Source organism: Emydura macquarii, unplaced genomic scaffold (assembly GCF_026122565.2).
Source record: "Emydura macquarii macquarii isolate MOO-44397 ecotype Brisbane River unplaced genomic scaffold, CSIRO-AGI_Emac_v2 contig_1363, whole genome shotgun sequence".
In the NCBI taxonomy this organism is placed as follows: domain Eukaryota; kingdom Metazoa; phylum Chordata; order Testudines; family Chelidae; genus Emydura; species Emydura macquarii.
In genome coordinates, this window is record NW_027131500.1 from 5330287 (window position 1) to 5343581 (window position 13295).

The 13295-nt window shown below is 39.2% G+C and overlaps 1 long non-coding RNA gene across 2 annotated transcripts in view; it reads right to left on the minus strand.

The window, feature by feature from the left end:
- The window catches only part of LOC137155575 (uncharacterized), a 164082-nt gene that overhangs the window by 68634 nt on the left and 82153 nt on the right, over positions 1–13295 (minus strand). For both annotated transcript variants that reach the window (XR_010920541.1, XR_010920540.1), the window contains exon 2: positions 8314–8479. This is a non-coding gene — a long non-coding RNA (uncharacterized lncRNA). The remainder of the gene's footprint in view (positions 1–8313; positions 8480–13295) is intronic.

Here is a 13295-nt window from a genome sequence, read left to right on the forward strand (position 1 = left end):
AATTCCCTCTTACTAAATAAAACCATGTCGTATGTTTATAAAGTAATGCTCAGTACACCTCTTTAAGGATGTATACTCTGTGTGTTTGTGTGTATGTATATTCACATAATGAAATAAGTATTTAAAGTAAACAGCCATCTACATTCATTTTGGCTAACAATCCTGTACATTTAACAATGTTTAATACAATACACATTGTTTGTAAAAGCAAGTGTGGGGGTATTATACCTAATGTTATACCTGTTATTTAACACTGATCAATGGGACAGATGGATGCCAGTTTCCCTCAAATGAGCAATCATGAGGTCCTTGCTCAAGAAGCCATTTCTTGATGCTGAGTATCTAACCAGTTATAGCTCTGCTTCTAAACATTCCTTTTGGGAAGATAATCAAAATGTGATTAAATCTGTCATTTATGGTTCCTTGATACCTTTAATATGGCTTAGGGTAAGACATGGGGACTTCTGTAGATGACCTCCTCCTGGCAGCAGACAATAGTTGAGTCATATATGTAACTTGCCTTTGATACCATTGAGTAGAACAGTATATTAACCTACCCACCGACCTTCTGGGAGAGGTTGTAAGGGAAGATTAAGGCAATTTATCTACATGGAAGGTTCTGCAAACCTCTATTTTGCCGCCCTGCTTATTCAACATATACATGAGACCAGAGAGAGATTGTAAAATGGCTTGGGCTCTGGTTCCATTAGAATATGGATGATGCTCTCAGTTTCTTCTGTGCTTTCTGAGTGACTGGAAAAGACGGTGACCTGATTGACATAGAGTTGTCTAAAGCTCAGTTTGGACAAAATGGAGGTGATACTAGACAGGAGGAGGGAGCTTGACTATGTAATAAGTTTCTGCTACAATTATTGATGGAGTTTTTAACATTTGACCCACAAGATTCACAACTGGGGGCTGACAGAGTCTTATATGGAGTTGGGAGCCAACGGCATATTTTCCCATCTGCATGTGGCTAGCCTATTGAAATATTTTATTTTGGGGACAGCATTCACCACACTAATCTTTGCCTTTATTGATGTTTAGATTGATTTACTTAAACACTTTATTTGGGATTACATTTGAAGACCAATGTTAAGCTACAGTTGGTACATATTGTATATACTTTACTAGTAGGTGCAGAGAGATGATGGAAATATTGTACTAGTTATTGATGTGCATGTGTATTTACATTTTACATTTAAATTAAAATAATTGTGAAACTTTCATCATTTCCTATAACTGCTTTTAGCTTTTTAATTTTGTTCAATTATCATTTAAGATTTTGTATTTAAAAAAAAACTAAAGGATGTAGGTGCAATGCTGTAAATACTCAATTTATGAAACTCCATTAGATGGAAATTTCACGTGCAGAATATTTTCAAAATATTTTGACTATCTATCTGTGTGTGTACACAGGAACTAAAACAATTGGGCCCCAGCAGATACTGAGGTTCCTGGATGCTAGTGCAATATAAATATTTGATGAACTAGAAAATAATGATGATGGTTATCCCCCAATATTTTTCTAAGGTTTACAGGGACTTCTACTTCTTAAACTTCTTATACCTCTCATTTCCCCCCCTTTCCCCACCCACACTTCATGTAATTTTTTTGTCCTTTTGTCTATTTTTATTTCCTCTTCTTCCTTTCAATTCATCTCAACTTATTTGTATGCCTTCATCCCAGTCTTTCTCCTTCTTTGACATCTTCATTGTTTTGGGTTTTTTTAATAACTAGCATCTAAACCAGAAAGCTGAGTCTCCCCCGTTATATCTGGAAGCGGCCACATTATGTACACTAGAATAGCTGATAATCAAACTAGGACAGTTATGGTCTGTAGTCAGTAGGATTAGGTGAGGGAAAAGGGAACCATTTTCCCACAGACAAATAAATCTTTATTTATGTGAGCTGCCAGCTAAGAAACTCATACCCTTAGACCAGCCTTTCAAGGGCTGCTGTGAAAAAGCAGAGAAGGAAACAGAGCACATGACACTGGAACCCAGAAAGTTGCTGGACATTGGTCTGCCATTTAAAGCACTCTTTAAGTTAAAGGGAAGGTTATCTGTAGGGAAGAGCACAGCAAGGTAAAAACGCAGATCAAAATTTGCTGATTTCATACTATTTGCATAGTTCATAGAGATTCATAGAGGTTTGTTTTTAAGTTCTCTGTTCCACAAAAGGTGAATATCTAAGCATACATGAAGATCTGAAAACACATCCTACGTGTTTTAGTTCATGAAATCCACATGAACTGAAACTTGCAGGTTTTTTACAATGCTAGTAATTATCTAGGGCATTAGCAATCCCAAGTTTAGGTGAAATTTTAGAGGTTCAGTGAAAAGAAAAGAAGAAAAATGTTGGGGGGGGGGGGGGGGGGAGTAATCCTGACTAAGGTTCTGCCAAGAAGCATGTTACCAAGAGCTCTTTAAAGAAAGGTAAGATTGCATTTTCATTATTTTCAAGGGAAAGGAAAACTACTATCCATGGCTCGTCTTCTACTGGAAAATTTCAGAATTACTGTTTTTTAAAAAATTAATGCTTCCTAACTCCATGAAAGGATTTCCTCAGATATGTTATTTCATTCCAGCACCACAATTTTTTAAATTACAGAAGAAAGCTGATTAAAAAGTTGATCCAATCTAATTCCCAAGAAACTCAAGGTTGGCAGAATGTATACTGCCTTGACTGCTTTAAAGAATTCACTTTGACCAACTCTGCACCTATTTTCTGTTCACTTTCTGTGAACATTTGAGTAATCTTTGTAGAAACTGTATTCAAAGCCAGATATATAAAAATTCACATGAAATTAATTTTATATTCAGATGTGCAGCTATGAGAGTGAGAAGTAAATGCTTGTTCACTCATCCCAGGAGAAAAAAGAAACCATACTTCTTTGATACCACAATACTAGTGATGAAAACTATATCAATACCAAGATAGATACTGTATGATTTTTATATATGAACCAAGACAGATTTGTTTGATTTTTATATCAAATCAAACAACAAATAAAAGAGAGGCAATTTCAATCTGAGTGAGCAGAAAGCAAAATTAATTAATTTGAATACATTATTTGGAATCAGCTTTAGTTATTCAGCTCCATCATGAACCGTTAAAACCATATGAACCATTAAAATGACTACAAATAAAATTAAAGAGGGGCATATGAAAATCATAAATACCTAATCAAAATAATATTTTGAGTCCTTAAAGATGTCTCCAGGGTGTTAATGTTCAAAATTTTCAATGGGGTCAAAAATTGGCCTGTAGAATTTCAGGTACAATTTTGTGCCTATATTTTTTGCACCCACAATTTTTCATCCTTAAAATTTTGCACACATCTAAACTTGCATTTCTGAACACAAGATAGAAGTGATGCTCAAAATGCATAGCTAACCAACCAATTTGTGCATTCAGTTGTAGTATGCACACATAAACCTGCCATTTTGCATGCAAAGAAGCAAGATCATGAAAAATGTTATGTGCAATAACATGGGCAGGAAACGCTACTCAATAGTTCAGGCTTTTTTTTTTTCTGCCCTCCTCCCCCTCATGGGTAATCTGAGTTTCTACACACATAGGAAATGTGGCAGTCACCTTGAATTTGAACCTAGGTCCTGCTTTCTTTCTTTTGAGGCTACATCTTCTATGCTATCTCAAGCTCTTCCGCCCTCAATTTAAGAGGCCAATTTTTAAAATGTGGACCTTGAGGCCTTTAGGATCACATCAGAAAATAAGTGGATCCTTCAATCCAAAGCAGCAGTGCATTAGTAAGATAAAACAGCTGGGAAAGAGACAAATGGCAAAACACAAGAGGATTAGTAAAGAAACTATCAGAGAGGAATGCTAAGGAAGAAGAGAAAGCAAAGGCAAGAAAGAAAACCACAAACAAACCTTTTTGCCTGCCTGCAATGATGATTAGGAGCTTGAGTCATGGGTGACCTACGTTTTCCACTAGCTATAGAAATATAAACCATGTTCCATTCTATACACAACAGTTCATTGGGTTGACTGGTCTCCAATTTGCTATCACCCATCACAATTAACTACAGTCACTGTCAAAGACAATATTTAGTAGCTGCACATGTAGGCTCACTTGGTCCCACCTGCAAATGCATGGTCCCATACGTCTCATTTGCTTACTGTCTCCACAACAAGCCTCTGGACAGGAGTTATCAGAAACATTGCTGTGTGAAAAAACACAATGCCCCATCCTAAATACAATAGTATTTCATTATATATAACATTAGATATGAAGTGTATAATTGAATTCACAAGTCTCAGGTATTGCTGTAGCGACTACAAGCTTTAGCCAGTGGTCAGGGCCCTGCCATTCTACTCTGTACATATATATAAATGGAAAAGACAGTCTTTGCCCAAAAAGTACAACAGTCAGATTCTCAGAGAGTGCATTGATATAAAAAAATATGACTACTAATTACTAGCAAAGTGAGGGTGGTGTGAATAGGCTTGGCACATGGTCGTGCTGGGGAAATATTACTCTATGGATGAACGGTATACATTGTTGCCATTTCAGATGAACACGTGAGAAGCTGGTTACATTTAACATGGTTCTGTCTGTGGTGTAGACAGGCCTGAAGTCAATGACTCTACCCATAGAGTTATTTTCCTCCAATAGGAAAGAAATGTTAGGTACAGAACCATTAAATATCAACTATCCTATTAGCTAAATAGCTAGAAAATCGGATGCTATCTAGCATTCAGGATCTGGCATGGAAAAGTAGATTACAAATTGTCACCAGTGTGCTGGTATAGATTAAGAAAACTTTTCAATTAAAAATAACCCCCACAAAAACCAATATGTTGTATTATGAACCTTTATGGGTTTGAAGGCCTATGGAGTACATCATTGCCTGACCTTGAAATTTTGTAACCATATTAACTGTCCTTCTTTCTTCTCCCCACTAACTCTATGAATAACGACCTCATAATCAGGCTCACTTACAAATTATTCCTGCAATGAACAATTCACTCACAGGCTGCTCTTTTGACATATAAATGCATTTAATGTATGCAGCGTTGTTGTAGCCATGTTGGCCCCAGGATATTAGAGCAACAAGGTAGGTGAGGTAATGTCTTTTATTGGACCAAAATCTGTTGGTGGGAGAGACAAGCTTTCAAGCTTACACAGAGCTCTTCTTCAGGACTGGGATACTAACTCAAGAGTGTCACAGCTAAATAGAAGGTGGAACAGATTGTTTAGCATAAGTAGTGTTAATACATATTTCAAGGGACCAATCAAGATGAACTGGCCCATTAACACCCCTGAAGTCATAGGGAGTTAAGGAGGCGGAGGGGGGGAATAACTGGGGTAAGGGGGTGTTAGTGGGTTGTTGTATGTAACAAGATTGTTGTATGTAACAAGCCACAAATCCAGTGTCTCTATTCAGTCCATGATTTTTAGTGTCTAGAAAAGTTATGAATCTAAGCTCCCACGCTCATCTTTTGAAAAAGTGTTCTGCAGGTTTCCTTTGAGGATGAGGACTGATAGAGTGATTGCTTTGTGGAAAGTGTTCACCCACAGCCAACATAGGGTTTTTGCCTTATTTTCTTGTGTGATTTCATTCAAGAGTGTAGTGATTATCTGGTTTCACGCAGATAAGATAGTTTCTACTGGGACATTTCTATTGGATGGAGTACACCACATGTGGTGTGATAGGCATGTATAGGATCCATGGATCTTGAAAGGTGTGTTATGGAGGATATTGATCATTGTAGTAGTGGAGATAAATATGCAGGTTTTGCATCTGTGCTGCTTTGAGTTGGTGTGTCCTGCTCTGTGGGGAGCTTCTTTTTGATGATGAGCTTAGAGAAGTTGGGGAGTTGTCTGAAGGCCAGAAGAGAGGGTTCAGGAAAGATTTCCTTTCAGGATGGGGTTCCATCGAGTATAGGTTGTAGTTGTTTGGGGTGGTAGGCGACAACTAGAGGTGTGTGGTCAGACGGGGATTTATTTCAGTATTGAAGCTGATTTTCTGGGGGTATTTAGGTGGCCCATTCCATGATGTGATCTACTTCCCTGGTGGACTGTTTGGTGAAGGTGGTTTTGAGTGCTTTCTCCTGGGAGCATATACTATGCTATCTGAGTGCCTGGCTGAAGATAAAAGATTTCTTGGTGTATTTGGAGTGGTTACTGGATCTATGAAAATTGGTGTGGTGATTCGTGGGTTTCTTGTACATCATTGTCTGTAGGGTTCCATTTTGAAGTCGATGCTGGTGTAAGCTCAAAAGCATGTCTCTCTCAGCAACAAAAGTTGGTCAAACAAATGCATTTAATGTAAAATAATCAGAGCCTAATTGATCACCGCCTTGCATGGCCATGCACATCTGTCCAAATTAGGTGTAAAATGTTACCAAATCAGAATTGAGAGTGTTTTACACTCACTTGCACAGGAATGAATGACTACACAAGATGCAAGGCAAAGGACAATCAGTTCCTATGTGGATCCCTTTCTTGTTAAGCAGTGTCTGCTTAGATCAAAAATGTAATATTCAAACAGGTTATATTTACATTTAATAAAAACTGTAGAACTTTTTTTTATTGAAAAACAATCATCATAAGAGTTTCAAAGGGCTCTGGAAATCTAATGTAAACTCTCAAGAGAAGTTTTCATGGTTGAGTTGCCAGGCATTGCCTAACCCATTTTTCATTAAAATATAGAAAGAGCTTTACCTGGTGTTTTAAGTTGGCTCTGAAAATACCTTTATGCTTCAGTTTTGCTTGCCTACTTTCACGTGCCATCTTTTAGTTCTTACCAAATACCATACAATCTATTTATATTAACTATATGTATATATCCGATGTATCTCAAGTATCTCAAGTGTCACCAGATAATGAGGCTGATAGGATCAGAACACAGGGATGCCACCTTATGGAACCACCTTTGTGAAAGGTACCGGGCCATATTTTTTGTCCTGTGGCCATCAGGGATTCAGACTGTAAGCAAAGTCATCAGTCATGTTGCCACCAAAAGGGGAAAATGGGATAACAGTTAGCAACTGTGCTAGTTCATACAGGAAATAGGGCAACAGGCATAGCAATTACTTGATGGGAATGTGACCAGGGAAAACTGAAAAGCTGGACAATCAGTACATCTAGTTGATCTGTCTCTCTCCCTGAGTAGGGAAGGAACCTATAATCTAGAGCCCACATATACACAGTATGTAGACAAATGTGTGCAAATGAGGATGATACCCCTCAAATCAGAGCTAAACTCAACTAAACATATCACTAGCTACAGACCAGCATGAACAGAGAGAGTCCAGTGGTCCCTAACTGTAGCAAGGCAGTGCCATAGCATATTTATAATCCAATATTTGCTGGACCTTGCCTTTAGAAAGCAACTAGGATAAGCTAAACAGTTGATTAAGTGACCAGTTTCTCCCAAATGATGGAAAGTGACTATTCAGACCTTCCATATAGTTTCTGATGTGCTGGAGGATGATGAGAATGCTCAACAGGGTCTTCAGGTTTAGCAGGGGATATTGTGGCCTCACCCTCCACTATAGGGGAAGAGACTTAGAAGATATGTGGACATCTCACGCAAGTGTGGAAATGCTCAAGAGGTTGGGATCAAGATTCCATGGCAACTGACAGCAGAGAAACACAGTGAATCACAGGGAGCCTCTAGACCTCTGTGCGAAGTGGAGGTATTGGTTGGCACTGATGCTGATTAATCGGTTTATATTTATTTTCTTTTTTTTATTATAAAAGGGCAGGTAAAAAAATTACATGCTCTAATATGTTCTAAATTTGCTTTTATCGTGCTTTATCTGTCTAGATCCTAATGAACCTCATCCACTGCCTGAGAGATTCAATCTATCAATGGTTTCTTCTCTTTGGTCATACAAGCATGGAATAGAAACCATACCACATAACCTAGGTGATCAGTCAAAGTTCTCAGAGAGCGAATTCCAAATACTGAATATTGAATAAGTAGTTACTATGAACATGTATTGATTAACAGGCCCAAAGAGGTTTGGAAAACCTACTACATGAGCAATAACAATTTCATAAAAACACATTAATCTGTTAATCTGTTTGTGGAAAATTTGCAACAGAAAAAGGGGCCACATTTCTTATAGTGTGACAAAGTCTAGTTGGATCCTATATTATTACAATACTTTTCATGTAGAAAGCAACTGGTGGATTATATAACATAACTCAATATTACAAAAATGATGGCTCCTTAAATACCATATGCTGTACCAACAATAAAAGATAATGAGAATTGAGATATTCTGTCCCTTTAAGTGCTTGAGCACTCCCACCTTCCCAGTGCAAAGCCTCACTTTTGTGTTGTTTTCCATTTTTTTCTTCAAAAATAATTAAGCAAGAATAGCAGATAGCTGTGTTTCTATCAGCTTCCTCTGTATCTCTCTCTTTTCCTGCTGGATCCAAATATAACATTTGGCAACAAAGAATTTCTTTCCCAGGTGTGTCCAGTGCTCCCATTGCCTACACAACAAGAAGAAAAAAGTAAGCAAATAATATTATAAACAAGGGGAACAGTTCATCAAGAGGTACATAACCAGACCAAAGGATTAGGCTGCTACCCAAAGCTTCTACAAACAAAGCAGTGAGGGGAAAGCAAAACAACCATACTAACTAACCATGCGCAAGCAGACAGAGAAATAGCTTAGTCTGCACTGAGTGTCTAACTAGCAAAGGAGTTCAAGTACAACTAAAGGAAGAATTCTGCAGTTGGTGGTGAATACATGAAGCCACAAGAGACAGGTTGAGCACAGATAATAACAAAAAAGATAGTCATCTTGTGGTAGAAAAGAAGTCCAGGAGACATGAAGTCTAACAAGAGAGCAGAGAAATGGCAATTTTTGTTGGCAGGGTTGGGAAGTTCGATCAAAACTGTGAATCATGGGTGACGTTCCTCAAATGCAACACCGTTACAGATGGACAATGAGTTCCAGTCTTGCTGACTGTGATGAGTCTGAAGGCATGTGGACTGCTGTGTGACCTATTGTCTCTTACTGTGCTCGGAAGTGCCATATTGTCACAATTACTACAGCAACGTAGGAATATTTTTCTCCTATCCCATTGATGATAGCACAATTATATTGGGTCCATAAGCATGAGCAGCACATTTCATTAGAGTGTACACCCAGGGAATTTTGATTAGGGTGTGCACCCGGGGACTTTTCATGGTCTTTATTAGGGGTGTGAAACTCAATTCCACCAGCAGGCCACATTTGAATTACCTGCTGGTGGAATTCTCGCTGTGTCATAGTCTGAGCTGAGAAATATCGCGAACAGTGGTATTTCGTTGGCAGATTGCGGCGTGTTCTTTTTCGGTGGCAGCTTGCTCTTTCTTGCCATCCGCTGAAAAATCATGCGTCCTACTCTCTTTTGGCGGCAGCTCTACCCTCCAGCGAGATGGAGCCGCGGGACACATCAATAAGGTTCACAACCCAAAACTTTGACACCCCTACATTAGGGTGTGCCTGGGCACACACGGCACACCCCGTGCACATGACTATGATTGGATCCATCATACACTCATAGACCCTAAGGTCAGAAGGGACCAATATGATCATCTAGTCTGACCTCCTGCACAATGCGGGCCTCAGAACCTCACCCACCTCACTCATCCACCCACTCCTGTAATAGACCCCTAACCTATGACTGAGTTATTAAGTCCTCAAATCATGGTTTAAAGACTTTAAGGTACAGAAAATCCACCAGCAAGTGAGCCATGCTCCATGCTACAGAGGAAGGCGAAAACCCCTCAGAGCCTTTGCCAATCTACTCTGGGGAAAAATTCCTTTCCGACCCCAAATATGGTGATCAGTTAACCCCTGAGCATTTGGGCAAGACTCACCAGGCCAGACACCCAAAAGAGAATTCTCTGTAATAACTCAGAACATCTAACATCCCATCTAACATCCCTTCACATGCCATTGGCATATCTACCACCAATAGTCAAAGATCAGTCAGTTGCCAAACTAAGCTGTCGCATCATACCATCCCCTCCATAAATGTATCAAGCTCATTTGTGAAGCCAGCTGGGTTTTTTTGCCCCCACTGCTCCCCTTGGAAGGCTATTCCAGAACTTCACTCCTCTGATGGTTAGAAAACTGCATCTAATTTCAAGTTTAAACTTCCTGATGGCCAGTTTATATCCATTAGTTCTTGTGTCCACATTGGTTCTGAACTTAAATCATTCCTCTCACTCCCTGGGATTTATCCCTCTGATATATGTATAGAGAGCAACCATATCTCTCCTCAGCCTTCTTTTGGTTAGACTAAACAAGCCAAAATCTTTGAGTCTCCTCTCTTAAGGTAGGTTTTCCATTCCTTGTATCATCCTAGTAACCCTACTCTGCACCTGTTCCAATTTGAATTAATCTTTCTTAAACATGGGAGACCAGAACTACACAGAACTACACACAATATTCCAGATGAGGTCTCACCAGCGTCTTGTATAACAGTCTTGTATAACAGTACTAACACCTCCCTATCTCTACTGGAAATACCTCACCTGATGCATCCTGGGATTGCATTAGCTTTTTTCACGACCACATCACGTTGGCAGTTCATAGTCATCCTATGATGACCAATACGTCCAGGTCACTTCCAATTGATGCATTCCCAGCTTATAGCAAAAATTCTTATTATTAGTCCCTAAATGCATGACCTTGCACTGTCCACTATTAAATTTCATCCTGTTTCTATTACTCTAGTTTATAAGGTCATCCAGATCTTCTTCTATGGTATCCTGATCCTTCTCTGTATTAGCAATACCTCCCAAATTTGTGTAATCCGCAAACTTTATTAGCACACTCCCCTTTTTTTGCCAAGATCAGTAATTAAAAAGGTTAAATAAGATCGATCCAAAGACTGATCCCTGAGGATCTCCACTAGTAACCTCCCTGCAGCCCGCCAGTTCACCTTTCAGTAGGACCCGTTGTAGTCTCCCCTTTAACCAGTTCCTTATCCATCTTCCAATTTTCATATTAATCCCCATCTTTTCCAATTTAACTAATAATTCCCCATGTGTAACCATATCAAACGCCTTACTGAAAATCGGTAAATGAGATCCACTGCATTCCCTTTGTCTAAAAAATCTGTTATCTTCTCAAAAAGATCAGGTTTGTCTGGTACGATCTACCTTCTGTAAAGCCATGTTGTATTTTATCCCAATTACCGTTAATCTCGATGTCCTAAACTACTTTCTTTTTCAAAATTTTTTCCAGGACCTTGCATACAACTGAGGTCAAACTAATAGGCCTGTACTTACCCAGATCATTTTTTCCCTTTCTTAAAAATAGGAACTATGATAGCAATTCTTGAGTCATACAGTACAGCCCCTGGGTTTACAGATTCATTAAAAATCCTTGCTAAAGGGTTTGCAATTTCATGTGCTAGTTCCTTTAATATTCTTGGATAGAGATTATCCGATCCCCTGATTTAGTCCCATTAAACTGTTTGAGTTTGGCTTCTACCTTAGTTGTGGTAATTTCTACCTCTATAGTCTCATTCCCATTAGCCACCCTACCACTATCCCCAAGATCATCATTAGCCTCATTAAAAATGGAGGCAAAGTATTTGTTTGGGTATTCGGCCATGCATAGATTATCCTTAACCTCCACCCTATCCTCAGTGCTCAGCGGTCCCACTTCTATTTATATGGCTATAGAACCTTTTACTACTTTAATTCCCTTTGCAAGGTCCAACTCTACTTGGTTTTTGTCCTTTCTCACTTTATCTACACTTTATCTCTACATGTTCTGACCACTCACTCTCTTCACAAAAGGTCTACTCAAACTCCCCTGTTTTCAGCTGTTTGCAGGCTCCTGTGCTGCTGCAGCTGTGCCACTGCCTGAGTGAGTGGCTATCTTTATAGACCCCCTAATTAGGGAAGCCCCGCCCTCTAATTAGGGTCAGATGATCTCAGTACACCACCCAGAACCAGCTCATGCAAACTGAAGAAAGGAAAGAAAACAAACAAAAACAAAAGAACAACAACAAAGACACACAACTCACACGCTGCCCCTAAGGCCCACTCAAACTCCCCTGTTTTCAGCTCTGTTTGCTGGCTCTTGTGCTGGTGCAGTGACATCAGGGAAGTGAAGAGTTAGTAGCACAGTTCATTGATGCTCTAAGGAAGTTGTCACAGAATTGTCAGCTTGGACAGACATTAAGTGATGCCCTGCATGACAAATTAATCTCTGGATTATGCAATAACCAGGTTTGGAAGGAACTATTTACTGTACCAGTGTTTATATTCAAGAAGGCTGTTGAAGTAGAAATGGCCATAGGGTCCACAGACAAGATTTTCTGGAATTTAGTGTGAGCTGAGAAATTCATCTTGTGAATTAGCAAGACGGAGGACCCTGGGAACATAAGGAATTTCCATGTGGCCATTGTGGACAAACTATACAGTCTGAGAAGGATTGATGGGCATGCCAGGTCACTTGCAGGAAGTGCCAGAAGAAAGGACATGTCATAATGCCCTGTCACACAGTTTAACAAGCAGTAGCACAAAGTAACTGTACATCCAAGAAGACACTAAGAAGACTAAACCTAAGCAAGGACAGAAGTCGGAAATTCATAATGTGGAAAAATACAAGAGCTCTAGTGATTCTATCAAGATTTATCACTACATGTGTTATCAGAAGCTGGAGTCAGAGATGGTATCTAGGTCACATCCTTGATTGAAGGAGATCCAACAAAATTGGAGCTTCGTATTGGAGCTGCCATTTCACTGATTTCTTCATATACCTATCACCAGACTTTGTCACAAGTTTTCCTGAAATAAATCTTCACAATTTTGAAGATATATGCCAAGAAAAAGTTATTCCCAAAAGGGACACTCCACATGAAAATTCAATTTGATAGACAATCAGTTATTTTATTCTTGTATGCGATTGAAGGAAAGTATCCACCATTATTTGAGAGATATTGGCTTGAGAAGCTCAAGGTGAATTGGATCAAAATCAAAGCAATCATGAAAATACCTCAAAATTTCAGGAAATACTGGGCAGACACTCCTCAACTTTTGAAAAACAGCTTGAACACATGAGTAACAAAAAAGCTACCACCACAGTGGTGTTCCTATCAGCCCCTTCTGTGTCTAATCTCCTCTGCTGGATTCAAATACAATAAATTTGGTCACACTTTAAATTAGAGCAGCAGTTCCCAAACTGTGGTACGCATAACACTAGTGGTACATAGGCCACCTCTCAATGGTACGTGTCCACTGACTAACTAGGACTGCAGAACGTGGACCTGGCTCCACCGATATCTCTGTGCTGCT